The following is a 10,931-nucleotide window of genomic DNA, read 5'->3' as shown; positions in this document are numbered from 1 at the left end:
CCCCCCCCCGGCCTGCTGGGCCTGCGCCTGGGCCTGGGCTCTCCTCGGGGGGGGGCGCTTCACTGGGCGGAGGGGCGCTTCATGGGGGTGGGCGCTCTTCACCGCCTGGCGGGCTTTAAAATTATTTTTGGTGCTTGGTCAGCAATGTTGTGTTCCCCCCTCCCGTTTATAAAGGTGTAAAGTTATATATTATATCTTTATAAAGGGGGGGGGGCGGTCAGTCTCCTCTGGAGCTGTAAAGATGTAAAGTTATATATTTATACATTATATCTTTATAACGAGGGAGCTGTAAAGAGGGTGGTGGTCAGCCAAATGGGCTGATGCTCACCTCTCCCCCAGCCCTGGTCACTGCACTGAGCGACCCGGATACATGCCCATCTCCCCATCATCCCCCAACTTTGAAGTGTCGTTGGACTCTTGAAGTGCTTTTTTCCCCATTTTTTCTCCTTTATGTGGTAAAAATGAACAGGTTTCTAATCAAAGCCGTGTCCTTCTGTTAGTGGCTGGGGGGGCAGGGGGCGTAATTTGCTTGGGCGTGTTTTTATTTTTCATATTCTTAAGGGAGGGTTTTTGCAGGAGCGCAGGTTTTAAATCCTTGTAAACTTAATTTCTGAAACCTGTGTGTGTGCGTGTGTGTCCTCCCCCCCACAAGTAACGGGTCCTGTTGAGAAGTATACAGCATTTCATTTGGTTATTCCTGCGGTTTGTTATTTCTTTAGTTCTACAGTTTACTGAGTTTAACCTTCATTTACCTGTGTGTGTGTGTATAGATCTAGAGATCTACTTTGAACATCTATCTACATCTGCCTAGAAATCTGTCTACATCCACTTAGACATCTACCTTCATCCACTTGGATATCTACTTAAATATCTACCTAGACATCCACTTAGACATCTACCACTTAGCTATCTGCTTAGACATCTACCTTCATCCACTTAGACATCTACCAACATCTACCTAGAGATCTATAGAGAGAGCGAGCTAGATAGGTAGATGTTTATATTTTTACATATATTCATTTCCCATATTTCTGTTAGTCTCATATGCAGTAAAGCGGGGAGGGGGGGAGAGAAACATTTGCTGTGTAAAATGCCCTGTGCAATCACAAATCTATCAGCGGGTGCGTGTATAGTAATTGAGATGGTCTTTAAGCCCTGAATGCTTGTGTTTCCAGTTGTGTACTTTTAATAGTTTCTGTTCGCACCATGAATTTATTTCACTGCATATTAAATGAATGCCCTGTAAGATATAACAGAATGAACTATTCTTAATTGGTCCTGAGATGTTACAGTGAACTTCAGTAAGGATGTCAGGCCTTGCCTTGGCCAGAAGCTCAGACTTGGGTAATATGCCGAACTGCACATCAAGAAGAATGACATGATAAATGTTTAGGGCAGTTAAAAGGTTGAATCCAGTTTTGATGAATGGGAACATCTTTTCTGTTTCCAGGAGTGGGCATAATTTGTGGCTGTTTGTCCTGATTTCTGATTTATAATAACAGTAACAGCCTTTTAATGTCTGGATCCAGCAATGTTTAACTCATCGGGTGGCTGCAATGCAGACCTAAAATGTTAAGGTTCCTTAAATGAGCAATACTATTATTAACACTCAGTGCTGCAGAAATCCAGTGGATGCTAATTCACTGTCTGAGATGTTTAGCACCAATATTCCACCAGTTTATATTCTGCTAAATTATTTTTTAATTTATTTTTTTAAATAATTTTTAATTATTTTAGCCCAAAGCATGTTTCATGGACATCAGTAAAGTGTTTCAGAAGCATACAAGGTGTGTGTGTGTGGGGGGGTATGTATGTATATGCACACATACCAAAAAAGCATCCTGTCGGTGTTCTGATTCTGCCATGATTATTTAGTGGGTGTATGGTTCAGCTATGTAAGTCACATTTGCAGTGACTTGTATTGGCATCATGTAGGTTGTCTCTGGCCCTTATTATAATAATTATTTTCTCCAAACTTTTCAAGCTGAGTAACACTTGCCCATGACAAATGAGGTGGATTCACAGAACATCTCCATTTTCATTTTATCAGCATTTCCATGGTCTTGTATTTTTCACTGAAGTAGAAATTACGTTTGGAATCCCTGCCATTGTTAAAATGCATATTTAAGGATACATCTCTCAGTTACAGCAGTCATTTGATTTTTAAAAGAAGATCATCCCTTGTCGGTGTGAATGGAGGCACACTCAACCCCCCCCCACAAAAAACCCTACAAATAAAACAAAATCCAAAAAATCTGCTTGTTTCAGGGTGCTGCAGAAAGACTTATTCTAAACCAGCCAGCCAGCCAATGGGGAACATGTAGCTGGATTGTATGCAGAACTGCTGGCTGGACACTTTCATTATGTAGTAGTTATGTTATGCATGCTAAACTTTTGTGTTTCCAATAAAATCTTATTTTTGTCGATTTACTTTCTCTTGGTCTGGATCATGGTACTTATGATTTCTAACTACTGAAATCCTTTCTTTTTGGTTTACATATTGATTTAAAACAGTGGACACTTATCCTTATTTCCTTTGTAAAACAGAAATAAAATATAGGGCACACAGTGTCTTTGAATTAAAAGAAGGGTCTCTCTGAGGTTTTGAAAAAATGCTACCTTTAATTTTTTAACTCAGTCTGGCACCACAGCATCTAAAAGCATCAGTCAAAGTGCACAGTGTCTTAAAATTATTTTACTTTACACTGTATTGTGAGCCCATAAACAAATAAGAACTCATATTAACAAGCATTCACTGGAGAGGGCACCCTCTATAATACCTGCCTGTGAAATGTAATGTAAAAACTGTGTGTTTTTAGCTCAAGTTACTTTTCCTTAATTGTGAAATAATGAAACTATCTAAAAAACAAACACCTTTGTGTCAGTCATGCAGATTTGTAGAAGTGTAAAACACGATGAGAAAACCAAAATAACACAACACTTGATGGGTTGGTTCATGTACCCATTGACAGATTAGTTAGTGCATGAACTTTTAAGACTTAGACCTCTTATTTTTTAAATAAGCTTAACGTGATGTAAGTCCCTTCCCTCCCCCCCCCAAAAATCACACTAGGAAAATGATGTAAATTCAGCCTGTGGTGAAGAACTTGATTATTTAGTCTCTTTGTGGTAATACATTGCTCTTCATTTATTCTTAGACTTTATCCTCAGGTAGAATTTAGTGTCAATTTTATCCCTCCACCTAATTTAATAGGAGAGTAACATTTGTTTTTGAAGACCTGATAATTTTAAACAGTGAAGCTCCCTTTTAGCAGTCAGAAATGGCCATTTACACAAGGTAAATGTCTTGCTCTCACTTTTTAGTTTCCCTTTCCTTATTGGGAAATGAGCAATCAACTTAGTTCACCGCATATACATTTTGGTGGCTGCCCTTTTTCTAAATTAGCTTATTGGAATCTATGAGGTTCAACTTGGGTTGACTGTTAAGTCATAAAACTGTAGCAACATACAGAAGCTTAAAAAGTGCACATGCTAGGAGGAATATAAGGACATATTTCTGCCTGGAAGCATCTTGAGACACATCTTGTGAATTTATTTAAGTAAGTCGTATTGCATAAATATTTCCCGTCTTTCCTTTTGGAGTGTAAGTACGTCCAAATCTCTAGTCCCTATACATTTTTTTTTAATGGAAAATGTCTACTTACAATATAGACGGACAGAGGAAATATTTCAAATCCTGCCTTCAATCTGAAGCGTTTCTCATTTGGAGTACATCAGTACTGTACAATAGGTTCCTCCCAGTTACAGGCCTGATATGCAGGGGCTGTATGTTGTGGTGTGGCTGTTCACTTTTTATGGCGCTTTTAAGGCACCTGAAATGTGAATGTTGTGCCCCTCTATGCTCTAAGCCTGCTTTTCTGGCACAAATAAGGCAGTTTTGAGGCAAATATATATTTGTAGTACTTACGTTGGGCATCATGGCCGTGGGGTGATATTTCCCTGAATTAAAAATGAGCAAGGTTTTTGTAAGACAAAACTCTCCCATGAGACCATAACAATGCAACTTTACCAGAATGACATTAAGACTGAGCATACAGGCTAAAAATGTAGGGTTTTGGGTCTGGTTGTGGAAGGCCAGAATTAAATGGTGTATTTTATAGGGCTTCCCAGAGCAGATGAAATTTAGGTAGAGAACTGCTCCCTGGTTAATAGTGCTAGTCATTAAAGGTTCTGCCTTTCCTGCTTTTCAGCCTGACCCTGAACAAAGTATTCAGTTTAGCAGGGGTGGCCAGCCAGCAGCATGCATGCCAGAAGTGGCACAGGCAGCCTCTGCATGTGGCAGATGGGGGAGGAGAAGAGCAGCAGATCAGGGAGGAAACAGAAAGCAGTGCAGCACATCTGGGGGTGGCAAGGGAAGGAAGTGATGCTTGGGGAAGGTGTAGGGCTAATTTGTAGCTTGCCTGCCAAAAAGCTTGTTCCCCACTGGATAGTGTGTGAATGGTGGGCTAGAGATGATGCTGACCCTTGTAGTATTTGTTCTTGAGACTTTATAAAAAGATGCATGTGATGTGAATTACTTGTGAATCACCTGTGTTGATGGTGACTGGTGATTACAACACTTAGCACTAGCTAAAGTTTCACCATGGTCTTTGGAGTGGAAACTGCTATCCTTTGAGCTACATACTGGAAATACAGGCACAAATAACCTTTATGAGGTGTGTGGGGTGGGAGGTACAGGGTTTAGTTGCTTGGTCAGTCAGATGATGGGAGATATTTCTAGACACAGTTGCAATCTGGGAATGAAAGAAGAGCCGGTTTTAGTGATACAGTGTACCTAGTCTTAAAACTGGAAAAAGGCCTTGTGTTTATCCTGACTTAATGGAAAATAATGTTCATTAAGTATAGAGGGTTGTCAGTATCAGCCTTGAAATATGTTATCTGAAACCTTGAAAGTGAAGGGGGCTAGTGGATTTTAGGGCTGGAAACAGTACCACACCGCTTGCAGTGTTGTACAGTTAATGAGCATTGTTTAGAGGGCTGTCAGCGGTGTGCTTCCAAAACTGACTAACTCCTTTCATTTTCAAGGCTTCTGATAGCGGCCCTGTGACAGCTTTTCCCCCTTCTCCCTTTCTGTGCAGTTAGCTGGAATGCAGTTCTGTGAAAAATAGACAACAGGGCTAAAGGATGTTGCACATTTAAGCAATTTATGCAGTCACCCAATATGCAGATCGCTAATGTTTGTTTCACTGCAAGAACCAGACAGTGGATCTGGACTGGTACTGTTCCAGCGAGGGGAATTATGCACTTATGTGGTGTACTGTATCTCTAAACAGGCAGTGAATAGAGCCCTGTGTGTTAGAACTTTTTGAATAGTTTTAATTGCTAATTTTAATAATTTGTATAAGTAATATCATAGAATCATATCATAGATATCAATATCAAGTAAAACTGCCCCATTTACTAAAAAATAAATCCAGTTTATTAGTTTCAGTTTTCTGATGAAAAACCGAACAAGAGTTTTTTTTTCAGTAACACTCAATAATGTCCCTATAAAACATATGAATTATCTCTTTAACCAGTTCTAGTATTTAAGCTGCAGTTAATATCAATTTTTCATGTTAAGCTTGCATCAAAGCAACTTCCAAATACATTAAATAGCAGTGTTTATTAATTTGTAAACTAAGGTGAAATTTGCATTAGCAGTCTTTATTACTTTCTTGGTGTGAACTTAGGATTTTCAGTGTGGACCAGTTTGTTCTTGGCCAAATGCATTTTCTCAGAACTCATCCATTTACCCCTTTCCATGTGGAAAGGTCCTAGCTTGTGTCCATGACTCCATCCTTCCTTTCCTTCTGGTTACTTCTCTGTAGGTTTGGAATAAATGTTGGCGAAGGATAAGTGAGGTTCCTGATAATGTGGCTCTCTTGAAGTAGACCTGGCTGAAGCAAGAGCTGGTGAAGAGTTGGTCATAAGGTCATCATGTGAATGCCATGGTATCCATCAGATTTGTGAGCAGACTGAGCAGCCTTTCCCACTGAGGCTCAAAACCTGTCCGATTCTCCTGCACAGGGAACAGTGTTGGGGACCTCTTCGGGGAGGAAGCTACATGGAGATTTCCATCCATGATCTGTGAAAGACATTGGGTCGTACTTAGGTTACTGTATTCAGTAGAACCAGATAAAGATACAGACTTGATATTCATTATTTTCCTGTATGCTCAATCTTTTGTTGTTAAGATGTCAACTGTAATTTTTAAAACGTGGAGATTTATTTTAAATCCTTAAGTTGTCATGCTGACATTGGGTGAGGTGGATAGTGGAAATCAAGAAGATTCAGCTAAAGGTAATGAAAAGTGTGGCAGTTTCTCTAAAGCCTCTTCATTTGGATAAATTATCTGCTGCAGGACCATTCATATTTTCAGTCATTTTTGGCTAAGAGAAATCAGCTAATTTGTAATACTTCCAGGTAACTGTAGACGCTCAGAAGAAAATAGAGTAAGGTAACAAGATCTCAGTACCATTCTTAAGCACCCACTCAACTTTTTAGAAATCCATGGGCTTCATAAGAATGGTATAATTGAAAGAGCAACTGGTATGACCTTAACCCACAGGCTGAGCTTACAGATTTAATTCATTTGGGAATAGGTATGGATAGAAGCTCAGTTTGACTGTTCAACAAGAACTTTAGTAAGTACTATATAAATAGTTACTGTAGTGAATATCTTTTCCCGAAGATTCTCTTGAATTTAAGGGCCATACTTTTGGGGGGTTGTGTTGCCAGCTATGGGTTTGGACTTGACTTAACACAGTTACTTTTCTAGTGAGATTCAGTTATTAAACCACTGTGCGGCTTATAGTGCAATCTGCTTTTTTGCCATTTCTGATGGCTGTTTAAAACTAATAAAATGAGGTTTCCACTTTAGGCATGTCAGTTAACATCAGAGATACAGGTTTTTAGATCCTTAGGTAGTACAAAAGTGAACTGGAAATTTTAAATATGTGCTTGAGATCCCATTTTCAGAAAGTCAAGGTTGCAATTAAATCCTGAACTTACGTATACTCCTCAGACCATGTTCACATGAAAATGCCCAGCTATGCCACTGAAGCTTAAATGAATAAATGTATTTTTTAAAATATTTCTTTAAATTTGGTTTTACTCTGCTGGGTTACTGAACTGCTTTTACCTTTTTATACTTATGCTGACGACTGTATTAGATGGTGAATTGTAACAGTGAAATCCTTATCAGTCTAAGTGGTACTGTCACAATTATGAGGCTGGCTGCACCTCCCTCTGTTCCCTTTCTGCTCTTCCAGAGCTGTCCCAGTTAGGTGTGAGGCTTCATGCAACATTTTGGGAATGAATGTCACAATATCTTATTCCTGGGCCTGGGCTTGAGCCACGATACTTTACCAGCTATTGTTACTCTGCTGATCAAACTGAGTTTGGGCACTGGTCTCTCTTTCTTTTGTGAGCATGACCAGATGTCTGTAATGACCAAACAGCCTTCTTAACATACAAGTATTATCCTGCTTGAGAAAAATTGGCATTTAAAGCAAGAAAATGCCTATACACAAGCCGTCTAACATAAAGCTCATTGATGAAAAGGCAAGCCTAGCTTCTTCATGTGGGTTGCTCCTCCCGTGTCACTGAAGAGCTGTTAACAGAGCTGTTACTTTTCCATTAATGGGTGAAGCGTCTCTTACCTGTGTCACCTAGCTGTTATATGTTTAATCCTAATATTTTCAAGTGCTTTGAGAACCACCCATGGACACTACACAGACAAAACATTTACAAATACAAAATTCATCATTGTGGCTCCTGTGTAACTTATTTACGTGACGCAATATCACAGCTGTTGAGCAAAGTTTTGCTTGGTTTATCTGTTCATTCACCCAACTCATCATTGTTAAGCAAGAAGATCCTCTTTGTCAGATGATCTGGCTTGCAACAACATGGTGCAGAATTTGGGCTTAACTATACTTGTATCCTGACAGTTTCTTTCTGCTTATTACCACAACAAAATTAAAGAAAAGTAACTTTCTCTTTTATATCATGGGAGCATTATTTTGTTGGGAATGTATGAAAGCACAACAGGATAGTTTTCAATGTTTATATTGTGAACTCCTTGTAATAAGTGAGATGCTGTCTCTCTAGATTCCGTTCTGGCATTCCTGGCAAAAGCACTGAAACATCTTTTGGACGTGGGCTTTCAGCTGTTCCGTGTGTGTTAAAACAGTATATCCCTTCCCTGAACACAAGAAGCATCAATGATTTTCATTGAGTGGAATGAGAGTATGTTAGTAATGGAGTAATCGGAACCCTTGCAAGCTAACTGGCATTTTTTTTAGTGCCAATAAAAATGGGTTAAAAAATGTCCACAAACATACTCTTCAAATCACATCCTTCACATTGGTATAGGTCTATACATAGTTATTCTCAGGGGGTGACCATCTCCTGTATTGTGCTAGAAATATCATTCTCTTATGTGTTTATAGAAGTAGTCTAAATAGCTTGGGTGACTGAATTAAGAGTTGTCCAGGCTGAACTTGCAGACAGGTTGTTCTTGGACCAGGGTGCACAAACACATTTCTGAATAGCAGACAAATTAGTATCTGAGTAATGTTTTCTAAATCTTGGACTTTTTCCTTGCCATGAACATTCTTTTATATGAGTACTTCAGTTCACGTGGTGAGCCCTGTAAGGTACGGTTAATCTTCCTTCCCCTGGCCCCCTGTTGTTGGTACACCCAGCTTTCCACTCCACTGGAACATTACCACAACAGGATTGCTGATAAGAAATAACAACTGGGATGCTAGCCTCCTTTTGATCACTTATACGAAGCTATGAAAAATAAGCAGCCACTGTTGTTAACCCAGAATGTCCTTTCAGGTAACAAAATGCTTTAGTATACTTGGAATGGAAGATAAAATATACTGGCATTAGTTCCTGAGGTTTCTTTTTTCTTTTTATCAGACCACAGTAAAATCCTTGCATAACCCAGTATTTAAAGAAATTAGGAGTTGGTATTATTAAAATTCTGCACCTGGTAGTTGGAAGCCCTGGAAGTATGTGACTCTACCATGTTCCGTGCATTGCCTTAGCTCTTGGAAAGGATGCAAGTGGTTTGTTGGGGCTTTTAAAAAAAACATATTTGCTTTGACTTATCATAGAAACCTGAGCCTGAGTTAGTTAAAATACAGGGTTCATATACTGACTAGTTTCACCATATATGCGGAGGTGTGAATTTAATTTGTGCTGACAGTTGAGAATTACTGTCTTAAACCAAGGCTTGAAAACTGTATGCAGTACCTGTTTTCCTGAGAACTTAGGTCTGTTCTATACACAGCTTTTTTTATGCTGTTATACCTGTGTTGAATGGGGGTGGGATCCTGTTTTTATCAGAATAGTTACACAAGTACAATCCTCCATAGGGTTGCAATTCAACCAACAGAAAGGTACTTAAACTAGCATAGTTTATTTTTCTGCTTATACCAGCATTCACACTGAAGGAGAGGCATTGTATTGCCAACTCCAACTGATATATTTAAAAGTGTATAGACAATACCTTAAACCTGCTGTACAAGTGGGGAAAAAAGCATAGCCACAGGCCCAGCAATATAAACAAATAAAACAGTTGCATGTTGTTTGTCATAAGCTATAGCTAGCTGTAATGTGGTGTAATTGTCAAAAAGTTAGCGTTGCCCTTCACCTAACTCTTCACACACATGTCTGAACACTCTAACATTTGGTACAGCAGACAAATCATTTAAGTGATTTTTCTTTATTAAATCAAACATAGACAAGCATGGATGCTCTCCAGTGATACTCCTATAGTATGTTTCTTCAGCAAAACCAAGGTCTGATTTTAAGTTATGCTACTATACCTATGCTAGCTTTACCTGGTCTGGATAGCAATAGTGAAGACATTGCCATGCAGAATTTAGCATGTGTTACAATGAGGATAGTCACCCAGGTCCCCAGTAGTTTTGTACTCTAGCTGCTAGCCAGTGCCAGAACCTGCATTTCTCTCGTAGGTGCTGTTTTTCGTGGTAGCTTCATCTAGTTGGCACAAAGGTGTTGTCCTCTGCTACAGTCACCCCTTCATTTTGCTGTGTGGTCTTACTCCTAATGGTGGGTTCAGAGAGGAGAATAGTGTATTAGAAAGCAAATAAAGAAAAAGATGACTAAAATAGATGCGTACCAGGCAGTATGCAAAATGGGAAACGCTCTGAAGAGAAGCAGGACATTGAACCAGCAGAGAACTGTGTCAGCTTTCACAAGGGTGCCTGATTGCTCAGCCGGTTATGGGTTTAAACTGGAATAAACACTTCCCAGACTTGCACTTCCGAAGAAATTCTCAAGATGCTTTTCTCCTAAGGCAACCCTTCCTGCTGCTGCTCTCTATTTTAGGGATTTGAACAGGAACCTCCAGGGCAGCATCTAAGCACTGTGTTATCTGTGAGATGAATGTATTCTACCTTTTCTTTTTGAGCCTGTCTCGTGTCTTCACATTCGTGCCAGTGGAGGTCAATGTCTTGAAGCCTGATTCCTATAATTTGGTTTTAGTAATGTGTTGCTATCATCTAGACTCCTATTATTTGAGTCATTTTTTTTAATACAATGAATGGTGTCAGTTATTCGGTAGTAGCTCAGTCCCGAAGGGTAAATAGATCAACACCTTTGGGTTATTACAGTTGACTTTTAGCCTGCATCCACAATCGGTGCCTGAAGAACAACAGCACATTAAATAAAATAATCTTGTTGCTAACAGTCATGTATTGTGATACCTGGCTTTTTGCCATCGGGATTTTTCAAGGGCATTTTTATCCCATGTATTTTTTTTATTCTGTATAGGAAAACCTAAAGATCATCTACCTTCTAATTTCTTAGCATTTTATACACAGCAGAGTTCTATTGCTACTGGACATCTTGTTATGATATAAATAAAAGTTAAGTCATTGTGCTACAGT

The 10,931-nt window shown here is 39.3% G+C and overlaps 1 protein-coding gene across 4 annotated transcripts in view; it reads left to right on the top strand.

Annotated features, from left to right (window-relative positions):
• BANP (BTG3 associated nuclear protein) overlaps positions 1–10,931 on the top strand; it is a 263,702-nt gene that overhangs the window by 137 nt on the left and 252,634 nt on the right. The window lies entirely within an intron of this gene.

This window comes from Gavialis gangeticus, unplaced genomic scaffold, assembly GCF_001723915.1.
Source record: "Gavialis gangeticus isolate Ggan-Ray unplaced genomic scaffold, GavGan_comp1, whole genome shotgun sequence".
NCBI lineage: Eukaryota > Metazoa > Chordata > Crocodylia > Gavialidae > Gavialis > Gavialis gangeticus.
Note: the sequence above shows the minus strand (reverse complement) of the source record. Positions and strands in the feature narration are given on the sequence as shown.